The following is a 25172-nucleotide window of genomic DNA, read 5'->3' on the forward strand; positions in this document are numbered from 1 at the left end:
AGTTGTAAGTTTGAGCCCCACATTGGGTGTAGAAATTACTTTAAAAAAATAAAATAAAGTCTGTGCTGACAGCTCGGAGCCTGAAGCCTGCTTCGGAGTCTGTGTCTCTCTCTCCCCCTCCCCCTCTCTCTCTCTCCCCCTCCCCCTCTCATGCTCTGTCTCTCTCTCTCTCTCTCTCTCTCTCTCTCTATCAAAAATCAATAAACATTCAAAAAAAATTTTTTTAAACAAAAAGATAATAAAAGTAAAATATTTAATAGATAGAGATGAAATGGTGTAGCATAGTGATGCAGCAAACATTAGATACTAATTACTCAAAAGTCCCCTGCCACCTCCTACTTTAGTGCCTGGACACTTATCCTGACTCCTTTTGCAGTTGGGATTGCTATGTGCCTCAGTGGATGGAGCAGAGCTTTCAGGTAAGTCTTTATAAAAAGACAAACTCAGCTGCCTGGAATACAGACACAATGCCTAGAGGTGATACAGCCATCTTACGATGGTAAGGACAAAAGTCACGGGCTGAAGGTGAGGAGTGGGAAGATAGGAGAAGACTAGGTCCTTAGCATCCTCTGGCAGCTACACCTATCTGACTGTCCCCCTCTGGACCTCTTGTAAAGTGAGGAAAGTAACCCCTATCTCTGAAAGCCATCGTTCATCAGTAAGTCTCCAATGGTATAAGCCACCATCAGTCTCTTATTTGCTGGATACGCAATCCAAACTGGCACATGGAGTAAAAGCCCTGGGTTACAAGTTAAGAAACCCTGTTACGGTCCCAGCTCTTCCAGGAACAAGCTGTATGGCCTTGGGCAAGCCATTTCCCATCTCTGGGCCTCAGGTTCCTCATCTCTATCACGGGTGGTAGAACAAGATGGTCTTCTCACCTCTCACTTTCTGTGATTTCATTCACTGTGCATGCTACGTAATGTGCAATGGGGGACCTCCTTTCCCTCGAAATGAGACTACCTCTTTCAAGGTTCCCTAAGTGTTTCCTTGTTCCTGTAACCACAGGACTAGTTACAAAGACCTGTCCCTTTCGAGCGAATGTGATAAAACACACAGTTTGGGGGCATTCCCTTACACAAATCCCCCTAACTAGGTCCCTTTTTCCTCTTCCTTTGCTTAGTTTTATTCACCTATTCCCAGAGGGAGCTCAGAAGGGGGTTCTACTCTAACACTGATGGAGCACAGTGCCCCCCTCTCTCCTAAACTTGCTATGTAATTTCTCCTCTTGGGGCCTCAAATTCACTGTTCGTTAAATGAGAGCGTTGCAGACAATGAAAGCTCCAGATTCTGTGTCTCCCTCTCTCTGCCCCTCCCCCGCTTGCACTCTTTTCCCCCCTCTTTCAAAAATAAATAAATATTAAAAAAAATAAAAATTGTAAAGTTTTATGTTTTTCTGTAGAAGTCTTACAACCCTATTGTGAGGTTAATTCCTAGGTACCACAATGATTTTATTTTTTTCCTATTACATTTTGTAAATGATTACTGGTATATAGAAATGGTATTCCTTTTTGTATGTTAACTTTTTTTTTTTTTTCAACGTTTATTTATTTTTGGGATAGAGAGAGACAGAGCATGAACGGGGGAGGGGCAGAGAGAGAGGGAGACACAGAATCGGAAACAGGCTCCAGGCTCTGAGCCATCAGCCCAGAGCCCGACGCGGGGCTCGAACTCCCGGACCGCGAGATCGTGACCTGGCTGAAGTCGGACGCTCAACCGACTGCGCCACCCAGGCGCCCCTTGTATGTTAACTTTATATGTAGTAACCTTGCTGAACTCTTTTCAATTCTAATAGCTTCAAGCTCCAGAATTCTAAGGCTCAATTACACCTTCTAGATTTTATCTCACTTTGGGATAGTGCTTACCCAGTTACTAAGTGCTTTGCTCTCTGGTACTGCTGGTTAGCCCTTCTATGACTCTGAGTTAGGCAGGGCTTGTATTGTCATCCCTATTCCGAAGCTGAGGAAACAGATTCAGGGATGAGGCGTGATATGCCCAAGATCACGCAATTAGTAAGTGGCATATCTGGAACTAAACACCACATCCTTTCAGTCCTTGCCACTGTACCTTGATTTTGAAATTTTCTTCCCTTTCCCTTTTCTCTCTAGGATCCACTTCCTGGCTACAAATCATAACTGCTCTTAGCTGTGACCCCAAGACTGCACACAGTGATGCCCTTAGTTCCAGGTATTTGGTACTCTCCCCAGGAACCTGGCTTTCCCTCAATTCTTCTTCCATCCTCTGTCCTGACCCTCAGTGCTAAATACAACCTCCTAATTTCTTCCCAACTCTGACTCCAAGCATCCCATCCCATCTGGAACTCCAGTGGTTATGTCAATGTCTGGAACCACGGTCTGGCCCTTTGTAAGCCGCTGTACTTGACACAACTCTCATTTTGGTTCTGTTATTCTTCTGCACCTCACTGTTCACTCCATCCAACCTCTTGTTCATCATGTGAAATCCCTAAAGAGATCAGATATGGTCAGAGAAGATGGGAACTGGAAGGTCCTTTGAGGGCTTCCAGGCCAAAGACCAAGCAGAAACTGTAAATGAGAAAGCTGATTAGTTATGAAAGAGTGGGCTGGAGGGGCGCGTGGGTGGCTCCGTCGGTTAAGCCTCTGATTTTGGCTCAGGTCGTGATCTCCCGGTTCGTGGGCTCGAGGCGAGCCCCACAGTGGGCTCTGTGCTGCCAGCTCGGAGCCTGGAGCCTGCTTCAGATTCTGTGTCTCCCTCTCTCTCTGTACCCCTCCCCTGCTCATGCTCTCTCTCAAAAATAAAATAAACATTAAAAAAAATTTTTTAATTAAGAAAAAAAAAGAGTGGGTTGGAGACTGTGGAGAGCACAGGGCACATGCCCCAACTCCAATCAGTTGCTGCCAGTTGCTGGAAATGTGGGCCCTATGTGGTTGGAGAAGATGGAGCCAAACTTTTATGTGCAGTGTCCTGGCTGTTGAATGTCAGCAAGTACCATGTAGGACATAAAAATTAATTGATTAATTAAAAAGGGGCTTCTGAGTGCCTCAGTTGGTTGAATGTCCAACTCTTGATTTCAGCTCAGGTCACAATCCCAGGGTCGTGGAATCGAGCCCCACATTGGGCTCCTCGCTAAGTGTGGATTCTCTTTCTCTCTCTGTCTCTCTCTCACTCTCTTAAATAAAAATAATAATAATAATAATTAAATTAAATACCACGTAGGACAAATGTCTGTGGACTGGCGGCTCTCAGGTTGCCAATTTACAACCTCTGCTCTGGTCCAAACCCATCACCCATGGATAAGGAGACTGACATCATGCAGCAGATCAATAGGAGAGAAGGAGGCAGGACCCAGCCCTCAGACCCATTCAGAGCTCACCACCATCACTCACAAGCCGAAAGCAACCCAGCTGAGTTAACAAGCCTCTAGTGAGAGCCTGCTCTGGGAAAGATGTTCTGAGAGGGGACCAAGATGAAGGGATTCTTTTAGAAGATGCCCGCCGTAGGTCCTTGGCACTTTTTCACTTAGCTTGAGATCACACATTTGGCAGGTTGGAACAAACTAACATATTTAGAAAAGAGATGCTCATGTCCATGGAGTTCTTGTCAGCACAGTCCTCACTGACTGAATTAGGATTCCAGGGACCTTGCAGTAGAGCATTTTCCAAACTTTCTGTTTAGAAACCATTTCAAACTCATTGAAAAGCTGCAAGGATAAAAATGGTATATAGCACTCTCATATACCCTTTACCAAAATTCACTTCTTTTCAACGTTTTCCCCATTTGCTCTATGTACTACACACACACAACAAAAACATATTTTTCGAGCCATTTGAGGGTAGATCACATACACGATGGCTTTTAACCCCTGAATACTTCAGTGTGCATTTCTAATAATAAATATATATCTTATAACCACAATACAGATATCAACTCAGTAAGTTAAAATTGACTCAGGAGTTTGATCCAATCTACCATCCGTATTTCAATTTTGTCACTTGACTCAGTAGTGTCCCTAATTTTTTTCTCCTCCAAAACAGGATCCAGTCTAGGATTAAATATTACATTCAGTTGCTCCGTCTCTGTAGGTTTCATTAATATGGAACATTTTCACAGCGTTTGTATGTATGTGCATGTGTGTGTATGTGCGTTTTATGAAATTAACACTTTTGAAGAATATAGTACTCTCTCTTGCTCGCTCTCTCTCTCTCTCTCTTTTAGAATGTACTTCATTTAGGGTCACCTGGGTGGCTCAGTGGGTTGAGCATCTGACTTGGGCACAGGTCATGATCTTGCAGTTTGTGAGTTCAAGCCCCGCGTCGGGCTCTGTGCTGACAGCTGAGAGCCTGGAGCCTGCTTCGGAATCTGTGTCTCCCTCTCTCTCTGCCCCTCCCCCACTCGTGCTCTGTCTCTCTCACGCTCATAAATAAATAAACATTAAAAAATTAAAAAAAAATAGAATGTACTTCATGTGGGTGTCTGATGTTTTCTCATGGTTAGATTCAGTCTAGAATACAGTAGAAATGATGCCATGTCCTCCTCAGGGCATCGTATCAGGAGGCATGTGGTGTCCATCTGCCCCTCACTAGTGATATGAATTTCAATCATCAAGTTACGGTGTTTTCTGATTTTTCCAGTGTATTGTTGTTGTATTTTCCCCTTGGAACTAATAAGCAATCTGTGGAGAGGCACTTTAAGACATGCTTACATCCTGCTCCTCATCAAAATTATCCCCTAGATTTCACATCCATTCATGAGTCTTGCCTAAACCAGTCTCTACTGTGATGGTTGCATAGTGGTGGTCTTTCCATTCCACTTCTCTGTCCACATTTACCTGTTGACACTCAGCATTTTGAGGTAAACTGTATGCCTTCCATCCGGAGGGGTGCAGTTTTGGCCTCTGTCAAGGTATGTGAGATCTGGAGTTCCACGTGACTAATGGAAATAGAGAGAAGGGAAACAGCCTGCTTTGCCTAGTCATTGAGAGTAGATAAAGGGTGAACTGGGACAGTCACTCCAAGGATTCCACTTAAAGGAGCTGAGACCTTCAGAGAAGCAAAGCAGCATAGAGGAATATGCTTCACACAAACAGTATCACTTTCAAATCCTGTCTCTTCCCCTCACCTACTTTGTGACTTCCAACACCTCACCTAGATTCTCCTGGCCTGTTTCCTAACTTGTAATATGGGATAATTCCTACCTCGGAGGCTCAATGGAAGATTGGAATAATGCTCATATCTTACTGGGACCATAGTAAATGAGAGGTGCATATTATATAGAATATAAGAAAATTATGTAGTGCTTGAATTATGTTTCATTTCATCAAATGTCTACTGAGAACCTACCATGTAACAAGGCATTGTGCTTGGGGCTAGAGACCAAATCAGCCCTCAAAAAGTTCACAATCCAGAGGAAGAAAAAGACCAACTTAATTCCACATTTAGCCAAGAAAATTAAAACATACATCTACACAAAGCTTCATTCAAGAATGTTCACAGTAGGGGCATCTGGGTGGCTCAGTCGGTTGAGCATCCAACTTTGGCTCAGGTCATGATCTCACGGTTTGTGGGTTTGAGCCCCACATTGGTTTTGCACTGAGAACTGGGAGCCCGCTTCAGATTCTCTCTCTCTCCCTCGCTCTGTCCCTCCCCTACTCATGCTCCTGCTCTTTCTCTCTCTAAGCATACATTTAAAAAAAAAAGGATCGGGGCTCCTGGGTGGCTCAGTCAGTTGGGCGTCCGACTTCGGCTCAGGTCATGATCTCGCAGTCCGTGAGTTCGAGCCCCGCGTCGGGCTCTGTGCTGACAGCTCAGAGCCTGGAGCCTGTTTCGGATTCTGTGTCTCCCTCTCTCTCTGACCTTCCCCCATTCATGCTCTGTCTCTCTCTCTCTGTCTCAAAAATGAATAAATGTTAAAAAAAATTTTTTTTTAATTAAAAAAAAAGGATGTTCACTGCAACAATATTCTTTTTTTTAATTATAGTTGACAATGGCAACTACATTCTTAATAGCCCCAAACAGGAAATAGCCCAAACATCTATCAACAGGTGAATGGATAAACAAAAATTATAGTACATCCATACAATGGAATACTACTCAGCAATAAAAAAGAGCAAACAACTGCTTTTATGTAACAGGTCTAAAATATGCTGAGTGGAAGAAGCCTTGCATAAGAGTACACACTGTGATTTCATTTATATGAAGTTCTAAAACAGGAAAAACCATCAGAAGAGTGGTTGCCCAGGGTGGAGGCAGGGAGGAGGTTGCTGGGAAACTTTCTGCATGATGATAATGTTCCATATGTTGATAGGGGGTGGATTGCACAGGTGTATCCACTTGTCCAAATTCAGCAAATGTACACTTAAGATTTGTGTATTTCATTGTATACGGATTTCATATCAAAATAGAAAAAAAACTGTAAAAAGAGCTCTGATTAATAGTATACCTCTAGAAGTATTTATTTTTTTAATTTTTTTTTTTTTGTCTTCACACCCAGCATGGAGCTCAGTGGGGGGCTTGAATTCACAACCTTGAGATCAAGACCAGAGCTGAGATCACAAGTTGGATGTTTGGGGTCACTGGGTGGCTCAGACAATTTAAGTGTCTGATTAGGGCTGAGGTCATGATCTCACAGCTGGTGGGTTCAAGGTCCACATCAGGCTCTCTGCTGTGAGCACAGAGCCCACTTTGGATTCTCTATCTCCCTCTCTCTGCCCATCCCCCACCACCACTAGCATTCTCTCTCTCTCTCTCTCTCTCTCTCTCTCTCTCTCATGTTTAATAAACATTAAAAGAAAAAAAAGAGGGGTGCCTGGGTGGCTCAGTCGGTTAAGTGTCCGACTTCAGCTTAGGTCATGATCTCGCAGTTTGTGAGTTCAAGCCGTGCATCAATCAGGCTCTATGCTGAGCGCTCAGAGCCTGGAGCCTGCTTTGGATTCTGTGTCTCCCTCTCTCTGCTCCTCCCCCACTCATGCTCACTCTCTCACTCTCTCGCTCTCTCTCTCAGAAATAAACATTTTTAAAAATTTAATAATAAATAAATAAATACATAAATACATAAATAAAAAGAGTTGAACGCTTAACCGACTGAGCTACCCAGGCACCCTACATCTAGAATTATTTAGAGAGAAGTGTACTGATGTCTAGATTTATTTTGACTTGTATCAAAAAACATGGATTAATAATAGATGGATAGCAGCATGGAAAGATGAAAAGATACGTAATAAAAACAAGCTTGATAAAGTGTTAAAGAGTAGAAACAAGATGCTAGAGAAATGGGTGTTAACTGTAAAATTCTTTCAGTTTTGCTGTACATTTGAAATGTTTCATAATAAAATGTTGTGAGTGAGGAGACAGGGCTGTATAATTCAAGTCAGACTTTGAGAAATGGTGTAATGGAGAAGTTGTTTCCGCTGGGGATGGATGGTAGCAGGGGTCAAGGGCAGTCTCCTAGAGGAGGAATCTTAGGAAATCAGCCCGAAAGATAAGATTTTAAAGGCAGGGGTACCTGGGTGTCTCAGTCAGTTGAGCATCCAGCTCTTTATTTCAGCTCAGGTCATGATTCCAGGGTCAGGGGATCAAGCCCCACATAGGTCATGATCTCTCAGTTTCGTGGATTCAAGCCCTGCATCAGTCAGTGGGGAGCTGACTCCACACTGTCAGCATGGAGCCTGCTTAAGATTCTCTCTGTCTCTCTCTCTCTGTCTCTCTCTCTCTCACTCAATTAAAAAATAAAAAATAAATAAATATCTTAAAGGCAGAAGGAGGAAAGGGGGAAGAGGGCATACCAGTAGGAAAAACAGGGCAGTAGGAAAATGCAAGGCACTTTGCGGAAGCTGCAAAGCAGCAGAGGACTCTGGGGGCAGAGTGGCGGGAGAGGAGGCCAATGAGCTGAACTGTGCCCAAGCTGGGACAGCCTTGAAAGACAGACAAGGACATTTGATTTTGACTCAGTAAACAATAGGGAGACACTGAGCTGGACAAGCATGCATGCGTGTGTGTGTGTGTGTGCGCACATGTGTGTGTGCAAGGCTTTGTCATCTGACAGCCGGACTAGAGGAAGACAGGGATAGAGCCATCAGTGGGGACAACAGCAGGGCAGGTGGTCAAGGTTTTCTATTGCTTGTATTAGCCAGTTGACAATGAGGGCAATTTTTGTGACAGAAAAAAATGGTGAAGACAAGCCCTTCCTAGAGGTGAGAAGTCTTTAGTGAGTGGGGAAGAGAATTCAGTTTGTCCTAATTCCCAGCTCACTGGAAACTCTGATCTCCTTAAAGAATTCCTTTTCTCTTTGAAGCTGTAGTCTGTCCATTGACCTGCCCTCTGACCCTCAGCCACAGTCCAGAAGATGCAGCTCACCCGTCAGCAAGAACACACTGGGAGTCGGAACTCCTTATTTAGAAATTTGTTGTGTTGGCCTGCTTGTCCTCCATGCTTCCTCCCAATTTCAAGACTTCTCTATTCTGGTCTTTTTTTTTTCTTTTTTTAAAGTGTATTTATTTATTTATTTGAGAGGGACAGAGACAGTGTGAGTGGGGGCAGGGCAAAGAGAAAGAGGGAGAGAGAGAGAATCCCAAGCAGGCTCTATGCTGACAGTGTGGAGTCACCTCCCAACTGACTGATGCGGGGCTTGAATCCGCGAAACGAAGAGATCATGACCTGAGACGAAACCAAGAGTCAGATACTTAACAGACTGAGCCACCCAGTCGCCCCATTATTCTGGTCTTCTTGCAACCAGCCTCACGTGAACATGAGATCATGACCTCAGCCTTTCCAGGCTCTCAAACATTCATTTTCCAGCCCCCTGGTGATCTAGTGGCTAGGATTCTAGAGCTTTCAAATGTGCCTTTTCCCCTTGACTTGCAGGTGTCTTTCTGATCACAGCCCCATAGTCTTGTCTCTTTCCTCCCAGTCAGGAGCGTCACTGTCACTGCAGTGTCCAGCTCCAGCTCCTGGCTGATCCAGGCTGGGCTTGAAAGAGTCAGGAGTCTGGCAAATCAGGAGTCTCTGAGTCTCGGGTACCACAGGTGCCCAGCTTCTCTCCTCCACACCTTCCCTCCATTTCCTAAAGCTCACAGAGGACATGTAGTGACCTACCTGAATAGTCACAGCCTTCCTTTGTCCAGCAGCCACAGCCCCTGTTTCCAGTCCTCACACCAGCCCTGCAAGAAGGACAGGACAGAAATGCCCCAGTTTCTCAACCTTCACAGAGTTCAGAGATAGCCCGAAATTTTACACTCATCAACTTTAATTCTCACAATGTTCCCTCCTTGACAGATAAGGAATCTAAGGCTCAGAGAGGCTAAATAACTTGCCCAAGGTCACACAGCCACTTCTAAGAAATTACAACCAATGTATCAAAAGGAACAGTTTCACTGTGTTCTATGCACCCAGCACTGACTATTATCCCCACAAATAGACTCTAGCAGCCCTGAGGAGCCTGCCCAGGGGTCCTGGCTGGCCAGTACACACAGGGAGATGCGGGGGCGGCGGGGAGGGGAGGGGAGTGTTGCTCATCAGTCTGGGGCAACAAATGGAAAAGGCCCAGAGGTGACTTTGTTGCTTCTTGAGAGACAACAGGAGTTGCCCAGACTCACCCCTTCACTGAGCAAATCCAGAAACTTACCTTGAGGGTCAATTGCTGAGGGGAGAAAGAGATAGGCGGGGAGAGCCTTCCAGATTCTCTCAGATGCAGAGTCAAGAAGCTAAGAAATGGCGAGGCGCATGCAGGGCAAGCACCATCAGAGAAGCGGGAACAGAGAGGGAGAGAGGACTCCAACACAGTGAAGGACCTTTTTTTTTTTTTTAAGCTTATTTATTTTAGAGAGAGAGAGAAAGAGAGAACATGGGTGGGGGGAAGGGCAGAAAGAGAGAGAATCCCAACCAATCGATTCGAGGCTGGAACTCACAAACCGTGAGATCACAACCTCAGCCAAAATCAAGAGTCTGGCGCTGAACCAACTGAGCCACCCAGGCACCCCACGGTGAAGGACCTTTGAAGGGGGAAGATGGGTAAAGGAGGCACACACACAACCTCCAGGGTACTTACTGCCCAGAAGGGCTCACGGTTCTCTCTTGGGAAAATCTGTACCCATCTGAAAGGCTGGATGCCAACAGTGAGTGGCCTCAGAAGGTCTCAGCATATGTGGGGCAGGGACAGTGTCTGTTGCCATGGTCGGTGGAGGCCCCTCCAGGCCTCTGACACTCTCTAAGCAGGCAGGCTGTGCATGTTTAACCTTCCGTGGGTGTACCCAGCACCACACTTGTGAGCTGGGTAGAAGCTTTGGAAGAACACAGCTCAGAGGCCACCCCTGGGAGGCCTTCCCTGACTCTCCTGGGGAAGGAGCTTTTGTGTCCTCCAGTTATCTTCTTCCCAGAGAGTTAAGTGCTCCCTGCCCTGGTCTGAGCCACTTCTGAGTTCTCCACAGTGCGCAGTGCTTGTTTCTTGTTCATTTTTTTTTAATTTTACTGCCTCACCTGCTGTCAGGGCTCAGGGTCCACTGGGTAGATAACAGCAGGGCAGGACTGCTGGATCCCCCGAGGAGGCTGGGTCCCTCAGCGTCCCACTCGGCCCTAAGAGCCCATGAGTTCTGAGCAGACAAATCTTCCCACCATCACCATGGTGATGTACAATATATCCAAAAATTCCTTTGAGATGTTTTCCTTTCAAAGGTAGAGCCGAATTCCCCTCCCCTTGAATGTGGGCCAGACTTAGTGACTTGCTTCTAATGCATAGAATGTGGCAGAAGTGATGCTCTGACTGGGAGGCCAAGCGATAAAAAGGTTACAGCTTCCTCCTGGCTCCTTCCTCTGGAAGGGCTCACTCTGGGGGACGTTGGTGACCATACCCTTAGGACACTCGAGCAGCGCTGTGGAGAAGCCGCTGCAGGGAGGAAGTGAGGTCTGCTCTCAAAGCCAGCACCAACCTGCCACGCGTGCAAGTGAGCCATGGCCCACGGGGGTCCCCCAGCCTCAGTCAGGCCCACAGATGACTGTGGCCCCGGCAACACAAGCTTGCAGGGCTTGAGACCCCAGGCCAGAACTGACTGGCCAAACCATTCTCGAATTCCTGATCCACAGAAACTGTGAGAGATAATAAATATTTCTTGTTGAATTAAGCCACTAAGTTTGGAGGTAATTTGTTGCACAGCAGTGGATAACTAAGACATTATCCTTCTCCCCACTGACTCTTTCCAAGCTCCCTCTGCTGCAGCCAAGTTGAACCACTCACTGTTCAAAGAAATACATTTTGATTGAGTACCTTCTGTGTGCCAGCCCTGGCCAGACACTAGGGATACGGCAGTGAGCCTGCTAGACCAGCGTGGGCTCTGTCGTCATGAGCTTAAGGGGTCACACACTCCAAACGTTGACAGATCCTGCTTTGGCCTGCATTGTGCCCTCCATCCAGAAAGCTCAACCCTGCCCACCCCTTATACTACATTCTGAACATGTTTTATGTTTTTGTTTTTGTTTTTTAATTTTGGAAAGAGAGAGAGCAGGGGAGAGGGGCAGAGAGAGGTATTTTTTTTGAGAGAGCGAGAGAGAGAGAGAGAGAGAGAGAGAGCAAGCCAGGGAGGGGAAGAGACAGAGAGAGAGAAATCCCAAGCAGGCTCCATGCTGTCAGCGCAGAGCCCAATGTGGGGCTCAAACTCATGAACGGTGAGATCATTGGTGAAGGACCATAAGGCAAGCAGAGGGCCAGGCACAAACTAGCATACCCCGCCCAACACATACACAAGATGGGACATGTGTGATATTCCTCAGACACTCCTGGCTGCCCAAGAACAAAGGAAAGGACAGAAAACAAACAGTTAAACAGTTTCCATCAGTTTACAAATATGTTAGTAATATTACAAGAAAAAGGCAATCTTATCAATAGCCTAATCTCCAGGAACTCCCTGCTATCTTACTGATAATACTTTGCTAGAAGGAAAAACAACCTTAGCTTGACAATAGCTAGGCCTCCAGTAATCTGTAAACCCTCTTTAGCACAGGAAAATCCCTTTAAGAAACCTTCTCTTGACTTTACCTCCCCCAACTCCACAGTATATAAACAATCACTGTACAATCCCAGTGCTGCTCTTCCTGCCCACGGGCCCTGTCCCTGTGCTTTAATAAAATCATCTTTTTGCACCAAAGACGTCTTCAAGAATTCTTTCTTGGCCTTCAGCTCCGAACCCCACCAACACCCAGAAACTCCATCAATTATTACCTGAGCCGAAATCAAGAGTCAGACGCTTAACTGACTAAGCCACCCAGGCGCCCCGAGAAAGAGACAGGGAGAGAGAGAGAGAGAGAGAGAGAGAGAGAATCTTAAGCAGGCACCACGCTCAGAGTGGACCCCGATGTGGGGCTCCATCTCATGACCCTGGGATCATGACGGGAGGCAAAACCAAGAGTTGGATGCTCAATAGACAGAGCCACACTGGCACCTCCTGAACATGTTTTAGTTGACTTTTCTCCATCAGCACTGAACCCAAATGTTGTCTCCTCTGTGAAGCTATTCTAAGTGCCCATTGGACATTATGTTTCTCATCTCTGAACTCTTATAATGCTTTATCTCAACCTTAGTTTGGCCACTTAACATCTTTGTATTATGATTATTTATTTTTATAACCTCCCCTATTAGCTGCTGTAGACTCCTTGGGATGGATGTCTTATTCATGACTGTATTCACACAGCCAGTGTACCAAGTGCCACGTGCATAGTTAGCATTCAAGAAATGTACATTATGCAAATGAACATGTGAATGGCTTGTCCATAATATAACAAAGACAAACTGAATGCCAGCAGAGAAAAACAAATGCAATGCTAGGAGCTGGCAGGGAGGTGCATACCAACTGGGAGAAAAAGCAGGAAGTGTCTATGAACTAAACTCTATTAGATTCTAATAATATCCACCATACAACTCCTCTATGATCCAGCCATTCTTCTCCCAAGCACACACTTCAGAGAAATAGATGCATGTGCCCCAAACAGACTTGTACAAAAATGTTCAGAGGGGCGCCTGGCTGGTTCAGTCGGAAGAGCACAAGACTCTTAATCTCTGGGTCGTGAGTTTGAGCCCCACGTTGGGTATAGAGATTACTAAAAAAAAAAAACTTACAAAAAATGTTCAGAGCATCTTCATCCATAACAAACCCAAACTAGAACTTACCTAAAATCCACAAAGGAATAGATAGACAAACAGATATAGTTATAAACAGAACACTGCACAACAATTTAAAAAATAACTTACAGAACACCTGGGTGGCTCGGTCGGTTGAGTGTCTTAACTCTTGATTTCAGCTTAGATTGTGATCCCAGGGTTGTGGGATTGAGCCCTGCATTGGGTTCCATGCTGAGCATAGAGCCTGCTTAGGATTCTCTCTCTCTCTCTCTCTCTCTCTCTCTCTCTCTCTCTCTCTCTCTCTCTCATTCTGCCCCCCTCCCCCACTCACACACACACTCTCTCTAAACAAACAAACAAACAAACAAACACTACTGGGACATGCACTAACATAGGTAAATCACAAAAATATTACATTGAATGAGAGAAGTGGACACAGAGGAGTTGATAAATACAATAATAAGTGATTCCATTTATATAGCATTCAGAACAGGCAGAACTAACCTATGGTGATAGAAGTTGGAACAATAATCACCTCTGGGAGAGATCATTGCCTAGGGTGGAGATGCTTCAGGGAATTTTCTAGGGTGGTGAACTTTCTTGATCTGGGTTAGTGGTGAGAATTTTTTTTGATCTTGGTAGTGGTTAACTGTATGTATATGTAGGTAAAATTAATTGACCTGTATTTTACTGTATGTAAACTATACTTTAATTAAACAAAACCAATAAAATGTTAGTAACCCCCAGCCTGAAACAGAGAAACTAAAGGGACCCCATGAAAAATTGCTTTATTCCCTCCTTTTCCTGCTTCCATTCTTACTAGGACTTACACCTCCACCTTCCACATACCTTATAGAACAGATAATGTTTGTCCTCTTTGTAAAGGTCAAGGATTTAGTGAGTCTTCCAGCACGATAGATAACATCTTAGGAGTGCCTGGAAATGGTCCTGTCACTAACCATTTTCCAAAACCACTGACTCATCAAGACCCCTGGTCCAGAGCATGAGTGATTTATGGAGGACACCTAAACACTTGTCTTTGTTCCTGGATTACTGAGAAGACCACCATCCTCAATAAAAACCCCAGGCCCAGGGCACCTGGCTGGCTCAGTCTGAAAGAGCATGTGACTCTTTTCTTTTCTCTTTTAATATTTTATTTTTAAATAATCTCTGCACCCAAGATGGGGCTCAAATTTATAACCCTGAGATCAAGAGTCACAGCTGAGCCAGCCAGGAGCCCTGAGCTTGAGATTCTTGATCTCGGGGTTCTGAGTTTGAGCCCCATCTTAGGTGTACAAATTACTAAAAAACTAAAATAAACTTAAAAAAAAACAAAAAAAAAAAACCCTCAGGCCCCAAGCAAAACCAAGACTCACTTTTCTTTCCAAGTCTCCCAGATGCTCTGTTTCTAGATTCTCTATGTCTTCAATAAACTCTCCTCTAACTTCCTCTCGGCTCTTTGATATCCACCTTGTGCAAAGCCAAGGACCCTCTTGGCTGGTCCAGTGGGACCCCTTCTGGGTCCTCATCCCCAAACAGCCTTCATCGAGCTCTGTGTTCCTCATAGGATACACCACAGTACATACATGCTGAGTAAATTAGTCAAATCATATCTGTCAATAGACCTCATCCTGTTTTAGTGTTCTGACTCTGACACGAGTTGCAGTATGTATTTTCTCCCCATACCATCAAGCAATTCCCCAACACCAGATGGGTGTCCTACAATTCACCTTACCTTCTTTGGACACCATTTGCACATCCAGATTGTGATCCGTGCTCTTCTAACTTACTAGCTACAGATTGGAGGTTCCAACTACCTCTTCCTTAGATGTAATTACTTTGCTAATGCCGTTCACAGAACTCTAAGAAACATTTTACTTCCTAGATGACTGGTTTATCATAAAAGGATGTAACTTACAAACACCCAGAGGGGATGTATCAGACAGGGTATAAGGGAAGAGGCTCAGAGCCTCTAGGCTCTCTCTGAGGGTACCACTTTCCCACCACCTCCACGTGTTCACCAGCCTAAAAGCTCTTCAAACCGCATCCTTTTCTTGGGTTTTTATGGAGGCTTCATGACAGAGGAGAGGCACTGTGGATTAAATCATTGGCAGCTGGCCATTGATTCAACCTCCAGCCCCTCTCCTCCTTCCAGATGTCAGGAGGTGGGCCTGAAAGTTCCAACTTAATCACATGGTTGATTTTCCTGGCAACTAGCCCCCATTCTTAGGTGCTCCCCAAAAGCACTTTGTTAACATAAACTCAGGTATAGTTGACTGTAGTTTGTTATCAATATCAAGAGACCTTTCAATTCTTTTTATTTTTTTAATTTACATCCAAGTTAGTTAGCATATAGTGCAATAATTATTTCAGGAGTAGATTCCAGTGTTTCATCCCCTATGTATAACACCCAGTGCTCATCCCAACAAGTGTCTTCCTTAATGCCCCTTGCCCATTTAGCCCATCTCCCCACCCACAACCTGTCCAGCAACCCTCATTTTGTTCTCTGTATTTAAGAGTCTCTTCTGTTTTGTCCCCCTCCCTGTTTTTATATTATTTTTGCTTCCCTTCCCTTATGTTCATCTGTTTTGTATTTTAAATTCTACATATGAGTGAAGTCATATGATATTTGTCTTTCTCTGGCTAATTTTACTAAGCATAATACACTCTAGTTCCATCCATGTTGTTGCAAATGGCAAGATTTCATTCCTGTTGATCACCAAGTAATACTCCATTGTATGTATATACATATATACCATATCTTCTTTATCCATTCACATGTTGGTGGACATTTGAGCTCTTTCCATACTTTGGCTATTGTTGATAATGCTGCTATAAACATTGGGGTCCATGTGCCCCTTCAAAACAGTACTCCTGCATCCTTTGGGCAAATACCTAGTAGTGCAATTTCTGGGTCGTAGGGTAGTTCTAGTTTTAGTTTCGTGAGGAACCTCCATGCTGTTTTCCAGAGTAGCTACACCAGTTTGCATTTCCACCAATAGTGGAAGAGGGTTCTCGTTTCTCCTCGTCCTTGTCAACATCTGTCATTGCCTGAGTTGTCAATTTTAGCCATTCTGACAGGTGTGAGGTGATATCTCATTGTGGTTTTGATTTGTATTTCCCTGATGATGATGTTGAGCATCTTTTCATGTGTCTGTTAGCCATCTGGATGTCTTCCTTGGAAAAGTATGTATTCATGTCTTCTGCCCATTTCTTCACTGGATTATTTGTTTTTTGGGTGTTGAGTTTGATAACTTCTTTATAGATTTTGAATACTAAGACACCTTTACATTCTTATCTCCTAGGAAATTCCAAGGGTTTTAAGAGCTCTGTGCCAGGAACGGGGATGAAGACCAAACATATATTTATTATAAATCACAATATTACAGTGCCAAGTCTCATGAGAGGTAGGATTTCACACAAGTACTGAGCAGCATTTTACTTAACAAACTTACCTGATGAAGTAACAGTTTATTTTCCCAAGGATCCTTGGTAGTAGAGTTTGGATTCAAGCATTAAACTCTCTTAACACTTTAAGTTGTGGTGAAATATACATAACATAAAATTTATCATTTTAATCTTTTTTGTTAAGTGTACAGTTCAATGACATTAAGTACATTCCCATTTTTGTGCAACCAACACCACTATCCATCTCTAGAACTTTTCATCATCCCAAACTCTCTATCCATTGAACATTAGCTCCCCATTCCTCCCTGTCCCCAAGCTCTTGGTAACCAGTGTTCTTTCTGTCTCTGTGAATTTGTCCATTCTGTCCTTTTGTGACTGGCTTATTTCACTTAGCTTGATGTCTTCAAGGTTCAACCATGTTGTAGCATGTCTTCTTGCAGACTTGCATTTCTTCTTAAGGCTGAGTAATACCCCATTTCACACTTCCTTTTTTTTTATTCTTTAATGCCTAATCCCCACCCCCAACCCCTGACCCCCACTCAATTACATCAGAATGTATTTAACACTTTTTATAAAAATACACATTTTATGAGCATCCTTGCCTTGAGCATAACTGGAGCTTTTCTTAATGCTTCAACATTCACATTCTGAATCCTTCTTCTGTCAGTGCCTCAGTTTCTCTCTACAAATGAAAGGGCTCACATGGGTCTTCCACATGGCTATGACATAGCTTTTGCCTTTTTGAAGCCTTGGACCCAGACTCCATCTGTCCGTTGGGCAGGAATGGGTGGATTGTGTGTTCTCTAGACAGAGAAGGGATATAGCTTTGGGTCAGCACCCTTTCTTGGCCTGGAAAGTCCATTGCAAGGGGCAGGTAAGCACAGTACAATGGATATAGACAATGACATTGTACTTTAATTATGTAATATGATAAATATCATGACATGGATATAGGGTATCCCGAATTGGATGGTGGGGGGCTACCAAACGTGGGGTGCTCCAGACCGGTGGTGCAGGCAGTGAAAGAATTCACCCAAGGCAGAACAGAAGAGATAGAAGTATACTGAATACACCATAATGGAGCAATGGGCAGGACAGCAAAGGAGAGACTGTCTGCAAGGAGGCAGTGATGAGGGGCCACAGTTATAGGGTAGAGTGAGGAAGCATGAGGACCTGAGGAAGGTTCCGGTTTTTTTCGTAATCTTAGGAACTGTGCCTGGTTGTAACTGGTCAGTTAGGGTCTATGGCTATTTCGAGGTAGGTCCCTTAATGAGCCTGTGTGCATTCAGCTGGGTGGTCCCTGTGGGTCCTTTTGCCTTGCTGTACAATGGGCCTATATTATGGCATATAAATGTATCAATGTATCAATGTATAAATGTATCAAACTAACACATTGCACACCTTCAACTTACACAATGCTACACATCAAATTTACTCAATTAAATAAATAAATTAACTAATTAATTGAAATTAATTTAATTTAAAATAAGGGGCAGTTAAGTCAGAGGAGATGAACTGAGGAAGTCTGACACCAAGCTCAAAACACACATCTGACTCTTTCATCATGACTAGCCACTCCCCTCCCTGCTCAAGCCGGTTGGGTGAAAGCCACCTCCAGGCATTTCTCCTGGCACACATCACCCCAGAACGCAGCCAGAGATCGGCACTGATGTCAGTGGGGAATCCCAGACAATTGGCACTCGTGTCCAGGATCTAGCCTGCAGAAAGGGACATGGCAGCCTGGTTTGGCTCTCCAGAGCATCCAGGTGAGAACAGTTAACAACCTATGTATGGAAGGAAGACCCTGCCCCACAGAACATGGCTGAGATCCCACAAGGCATTAAGCAGCAACCAGGTTCTGTACCCTCCTGTCCCAGACCTGAGACCCACGGGTGTGCTCCACATCCTTCCTTAAAAGCATGGGAGAGAAGTATAATGTTTTGCACTCCAAAGTCACCCTGTATTTGGGCTCTAGTCGTGGCTCCTTCATTAGGAACTGTGAGGCCTCTAGATGTATAAAAGGTAGCAGAACCTTGTACGCCCTTAGCAAATGGAATCAAGGGCCATATCATCATCATCATCATCATCCTCATCCTCATCATCATATTTGGGCTCAATTGGAGGGGGGAGTAGGTTGACCATGACAGCTTGTGTGTTTTGTCATCCACAACATGCAAAATGCAGAAAAGACTGATGGCAAGAACACAGTGGGCAGGAGCAGAAAGCTGTTTCCAGGCTGCCCATGGACCTATGAGGCAGGTCAGTCACTAGCCCTATTTTCAACCATCAGAAGCAGCTCTTGCCCAGGTCACTTGCTCAAGCTGGGGACCTACCTGCTCTTTTTGTTTTATTTTATTTTATTTTATTTTATTTTACTTTTTTAAGGAAGCTCTATGCCCAACATGGGGCTTGAACTCACAACCCCAAGATCAAGAGTTGCATGCTCTACCAACTGAATTAGCCAGCACTAACCCCCTCCCCGCCACCACACACACACACACACACACACACACACACACACACACAGCTGCTTAATTTAGAGAATCCTGTTCGGCCGACAGGCAAGACAAATACCCACACTTCGTTCCAAGATAGATCCTGATGGGCCTGTGGTTAACATGATTCCTCTGGCTCCTCCCCGAGCCCTAGGCACTAGGGAGTCTTGCTCATATCATCAAGAATGAAGAGCTAAGCAAATAACTTGGGGCCCAAGCATCTGGCATGAGCACTGGCTTTGTCACTTACCAGTTGGTGATCTGGAGCAAGTCAGTTAAACTCTGTAAACCCCAAGCTGCTCATGTATAAATCAAGCAGTCATAAACCCTCCATGTCACAGGGTTAGTGAGAGAGTCAAGGAAGATACCACATGGAAGTACTTGGTATATGATGAAATTACATGAGCGATAGGGATTATGAGCATGAAATAGCTCCACAGCCAGGAGTTCTGCACTCCGGTATTGGCTCTGCCTTCATTTAGGGTAAGTCCCTTCCCTCAGTTGGGCTAGAAGAGCTTCTCTGTTTGATCAAGGCTGACGGTCAATGGTGACCGTGGTGGGCAAAGCAGTGAGTGTGAATCTTGTGTGGGAAAGCCAGGCAAGGCAACCAGACAGCAGCAGCCAGTGCTGAATGACCAAAAGAAGTGACAAAGTGACACCACCCCCTCCCCGACACATATGGCATCGAGCCTAGCTTCTGGCAGTGCTGGGTTTAAGCAGGGAGGCCAGATGGGTCAGTCTCAGTTTCCTGAGCAGCTCCAGGACACAGCCTAACCCCTAAGAAGCAGGCTAAAGCTGGGGAAGGGCCTCTGTCCCTGATGCACTTGGAAGGCCACTCTGAGCAGGACTGGCGTATGCAGGGCAGGCAGACGTTATGTCATCCGTGCATCTGGAAACCACAGACCCACCCTCCCGGGTCCCCCGCGGCTCTCCTACTTTCTGAGCAAGATCCCTAGGTTCCCCTCCCTCTGCATCCCCAGCCCTTTACATTCCAGGCTCCCAAGGAACTGAGCTAGGACCTCCTGGGCTTCTGTCCAAGCAGCTAATTCTAAACTCCCCCACCCTCTTGTCCCCTGGGAGTAAACAATATAACCTTAAACAAAGCCGGCTGCCTCAGCCTTGAGGAAAAAATACCGGGCATGTTGAGTGCTACGCTTCTTGTTTATTTCTTTGTACCCACGCTTTGTTCCAAGATAGAACCTGAGGGGGCTGTATTTATTGTAAGTCTCCTGTCCCGTCTCTGGGCTTTCAGACACCGTGAATCTTGCTCACATTCACAAGGTCTATGGGGTGATGGAGCAGGCGTGTTTCAAGTCAGAAAGTTGAGTGTTAGATCCCAGCCCCGCCCCCTTATTAACGGACAAGTCTCTCAGCCTGTCTGAAGCTTGGTTTCTTCGTCCACAAATAAAACATGGTTGATAATACCACTGACATCACACAGTTGCTGTGAGGATGGTGTGACTCAGGGCTTGTCGGTCGGCTGGCTGCCCGCGGTGAGTGCTCAACATAGATGACCTTCCTGCTGTCCATTCCCCTTCCATCAGACCATGATCCTCACTCCCCTGGAGGGTTGTTCAAGCCCCAGTCGCTGGACTTCATCACCAGAGCCTCTGATTCAGCAGTTCTGAGCCAGGTCCTGAGATGTGCATTTCTAACAAGCCTTTAGGGGCGGCTGCTGCGGGCGGCCCAGAGGCCACACTTTGAGAACCACTGTGTGAGACAAAGTTTCCACAGCCCTCATTTCCTTTGTGAGGAGGAGGGGGTGGGGTTGTGCCCTCTACTCCCAGCCTGGCACATAGGGAAGCTCTGGGACAGACTTTTCAGAAGCAAAAGACTTCAGGTATTTGTTGACACATACTTGACCTGCCACAAAATTCACCCATTTTTTTTTTTAATTCACCCATTTTAAATGCTTGATGAGTTTACAGAATTGTGCAACCATCTCCATAATACAGTTTTAGAACATTCTCACCACCCCACAAAGTTCCCTGGGGCCCATCTGTGGTCAGGCCCCAAACCCACTCCAAGCTCCAGGCAACCACTGGTCTGCTTTCTGTATCTAAGTTTTGCCTCTTCTAGAAAGGTCATTCATATGGACTCATGCAGTATGTGGTCTTTTGTGTTTGGCTTCTTTCAGTCAGCATAACGGTTTTGAGGTTCATCCGTGTTGTAGCACGTGTCAGGAAATCATCCCTCTTCACTGACGAGTAGTGTTCCATCCTATGGGTGTATCACGGTGGTTTATCCACTCATCCGTGATGAGAGCTAAAGTTGTTTTTGGTATTGTGAACAATGCTGCTATGAACATTCATGTGCAAGCCCTTGTGTGGACATGTGTTTTCAAATGCTGTTTTTAAAGATAAACCCTAATTCACCAAGACTCTTCCCCACTCCTCCGGGTGTCTGTAGCCAATGCCACTAGAGGTATGAGGCAAGGGATTGATTCCAAAGGGCTAACAGGAGAACCCAGCCTCTCCTACCAGAAGCTAACCAGTTGAGACCAAACTCAGAGCCCTCCCCGGGCCCCTCCACCCTGTGGCCTCACCTTACCCACTGTCATCACCCTCCCCCTCGTTACCCCAAAAGTTATGCCTGGATTGAGGGTTGGGGAATAAAGGCTTTTGCCTTTCAGTTAAATTAAATTGCTCAAAGCAGCCAGCTGGGAAGAGAATGAAAACAGGATTGACCCAGATCTCTTGAAAGTCCTGGGGCTTCTCATCCCTCCTGTGCATCACTGGGCCTGCAGTGTCCCTGTGGATGACGCACTGTCTGGTCCCAAAGTAGCATCCTCGGTGTGCACAGCAGTTAGAACAAACTGAGGACCCAGACGCTGGTTTTCTACCCCAAAGCCCCCTGATTCTTTGCTGCCAGTCAGCTCCCCTGGCTTGGAAGTCTTCGCGTCTAAAGCACCTAGGCTCCGTTCCTTATATCTCAGAGACATCCCGGCTGCTGTGCAGGAAAGTATTCTTCCTGCTCCACTTCCAAGCTCTTCCATCTACCACATGGCGCCAAAGCTGTTAACCTGCACACATACACTGTCCCTTGAAAGGGCCCTAGAGGAATCGATAGAGCAAAGGCTGTTGAGGGCCCTTTGTCCCGAGCCAGTTCCCCTCTCCAGTTCCAGTAAACCTCTCCTGTGTCCAGCCAGTTTCTGGATTCAAATCTTAGGCCAATAGGCACCTGGGTGGCTCAGTCGGTGAAGCATCTGAGTCTTGATTTCAGCTCAGGTCATAATCTCATGATTCGTGCAGTCGAGCCCTGTGCCGGGCTCTGTGCTGACAGTGTGGAGCCTGCTTGTGATTCTCTCTCCCTCCCTCTCTCTCTGCCCCTCCCCCCCCACAAAAATAAATAAACAAACATTAAAAAAAAAATCTTAGGCCAAATCATTTGGTAGAGAGGGTCCTAAATTCAGAGCCCAAAGATCTGGGTTTGTGCTCCTGTGTAGGCTTGTGACTTCAGGCCCTTTACCTACAGTGGGGGTGATGCTTTGCATTCTGCCAGTCTCTAGGGATAATAGGAAGACATGGGGGGGGGTACCTGCTGTGAAAATCATTGGTGCTAAGGACCCCTCCCTGGTCAGAGGGATTCAGAGAACTGGAAAGACTTTGCTCCTGGCACCAGGGAAGGTGGAAACAAGGACCCTTTCAGGGAAACAGCTTCTCAGGAACTGCTATCTTTGACTGGCTCCCCAGATCTGCCAAGTCAAACAGTGGCCTCACACCAGGAGTTAAAGAGGTGCATCAAAGCGATGGTCTAAAGTTACATTTTTATGTACTAATGAAAGGTTGGGGGACTTAGGCCAAACTGTTGGGAAATGCCTGGGCATTTGCTGTAGTGTGGAAAAGATTATAGCAAGTGGACGTTCTTAGAGTATGAATCCCAGCTCTGCCACCTACTCGCTGTGTGACCTTAGGCAAGTTACTTAACATCTCTGGGCCTCAGTTTCCTCATCGATCAATTGGTAATAATCATCTCCCAAGGTTACCGTGAAAAGTGAAAGAGTGTATGTGAAGTTCATGGCTCCTTAACTGATAATACATGTGCCAAAAGTGACACTTTTCTTGTTCACGTTTTACTTTTATTTTTATTTTTAAAGTTTATTTATTTTGAGAGAGAGAGAGAGCAGGGGAGAGTGGCGGAGGGGGGAGGGGAGAGATTCCAAGCAGGCTCTATGTTGTCAGCACAGAGCCTGATGTGGGGCTCAATCACACAAACCATGAGATCATGGCCTGAGCTGAAATCCAAAGTTGGACACTCAACCGACTGAGCCACCCAGGTGCCCTATGTTTTATTTTTAAGCATTTCCTGCGTGCCTGCTATCCGTCTGATCATCTATTTGTTTGTTCACTTGTCCATTCAGTAAAAACTTTCAGGTGCCAACAGTGTGCCAGAACCTATGAAATGCACTATAAAAAAAAGAAAAAGTGACAATTTATGCAGTGCTGGACCACTTTCAAAGCTCTTTTGCACACATTGCCTTGTTTAACCTTCCCACATCCTTCAAGGTGAGGATAAGAAAACAGAGGTTCTGAGGATGTGGCAGTTTGCCCAAGATACCAACTAAAGTGTGCCACAACAGACTTAAACTCAAGTCTTCAGATAGTAAATCCAGTTTATCTTACAGGACACCTCACTGTCAGAAGGACAGGGCAATTAATAAGTGAGTAAGACGGGACCTCTCCCTGCAAGTCTCCAAAACTGATGCTCTCATAGCCCTGGACGCCTCCCCTCATTGTAGTCTTTTCCTGGATGCCCTATTAGAATTGTCTGTTCTGACTCATCTCCATTCTAGGAGCCTTCCCAGAACAAGGTATTGCATCTGGACGATGCCTGTGTCCATCTGGATTCTTAGTTGCCAATAATGGAGCAGAGCCCAGGTCATTGCGGTGCTCCAGCTATAAAGAGGCTGAGGAAGTGAAGGTCTAGCTTCTATCTGAAGGAGTGGGATTCAGAGCAGGAGAGTATTCAATGATTCTGGAAGCCAAAGAGGATGCCAGATGTTCCGCGTCCTGCCCTGAATCTGGGTGGGTGGAGAGACCTGTATATATGTTTAGCCCTAATTAAAGAGCTAAGAATCCTTCTAGCCAAGACTCAGAGCCCCTATGGGGGCTCAAAGCCAGGATCCAAGACTTCGGATGGCCAAAGGCATTCAGGTGGATTTCTGGCCAAGGAGGCCTCACTCTGCACCAGGCATAGAGACACAAGCCTCCAGCCTTGCCTTGTCCAAGTGCATGGGCAGGATTCACTGGGACTTGGTCACCCCCAGTGCAGTGGGAGCCTCGATACTTAGAGGCAGGATATGGCCCTTCCAGGGGCACCAGTTTTGGGAGGAGTCATCAAGTCTGACCTTGAGCATTCCAACAAACAGGGCCCTGCCTGAGCTGTGGGTTCAAGAAGGTCATCCTGATCCCCACGCTCTGATACCCTAAAAAGTACACAAGTCTTCTATCCACCTCAGTTTCTCTCAGGTGAGCTATTAAGACTAGGGGGAACCAGAGAAATAGGAAAAGAATCAGAGAAATGGCAGTTAGGATAAGCAAAATCATCGCATGGACAAGCCATCGCGAGAGAGCAGAGGGAGAGGTGATTGATGCTGCCCAGGGGAGTCTGAGAAAGCTGTGGAGGAGGAAAACTGAACCAAGTGAAAAGGATCGGCAGGAGTGTGCTGTGCAAAGCAGGGGAGGGAAGGCATTTCACACAAGGGAACAGCATATTCAGGGACAAAAAGCTTTGAGCAAATTGCTGAGAGGAACGCCCGACAAGTTGGCTGCATGGGAGGCAGGAAACAGGCTGGAAAGGCCAGCAGGGCAAAACCAGACCTGGCTGTGACCTTCAGACAGAGACCAAACTGCTTGGGAGGTTGAGCAGTTTGCATTTGAAAAGGAAATTAACATTTGTGCTGAGAAATAAAGCTGTGTTTGGAGTGCCAACTCTGTGCCCAGGGGCTTCATAAGCATTTTCTCTCCATCACACTGCGTGCACATTTTACAGATGGAGACACGACACAGCCGTGGTTCTTCTACACTAGTAGCCCTGCGTGAGCAGAGAGCAGGACTGAAGGGACCTTGGCAGAGACATAGCACCCCCTTGAGGGTGAAGACCCTCTCACATGGAAGGAAGCAAGTTGGAGTTTATTAAAGAATTCTCTCAGGGTGTCTGGGTGTGGGTGGCTGAGTCAGTTAAGCATCT

General features: G+C 45.7%; 1 protein-coding gene and 1 long non-coding RNA gene across 4 annotated transcripts in view; one reads left to right on the forward strand and one right to left on the reverse strand.

The window, feature by feature from the left end:
• The window catches only part of MAP4 (microtubule associated protein 4), a 207249-nt gene extending 198072 nt beyond the window's left edge, over positions 1-9177 (reverse strand). The window contains exon 1 of the mRNA XM_045049566.1: positions 9069-9177. The gene's annotated coding sequence lies outside the window, so the exon portion shown is untranslated. The remainder of the gene's footprint in view (positions 1-9068) is intronic.
• LOC105261359 overlaps positions 1-25172 on the forward strand; it is a 57672-nt gene that overhangs the window by 3473 nt on the left and 29027 nt on the right. For all 3 annotated transcript variants that reach the window (XR_002150648.3, XR_006592276.1, XR_891307.4), the window contains exon 3: positions 2109-2187. This is a non-coding gene — a long non-coding RNA (uncharacterized LOC105261359). The remainder of the gene's footprint in view (positions 1-2108; positions 2188-25172) is intronic.

The sequence above is a fragment of the Felis catus genome, chromosome A2 (genome assembly GCF_018350175.1).
Source record: "Felis catus isolate Fca126 chromosome A2, F.catus_Fca126_mat1.0, whole genome shotgun sequence".
Lineage (NCBI taxonomy): Eukaryota > Metazoa > Chordata > Mammalia > Carnivora > Felidae > Felis > Felis catus.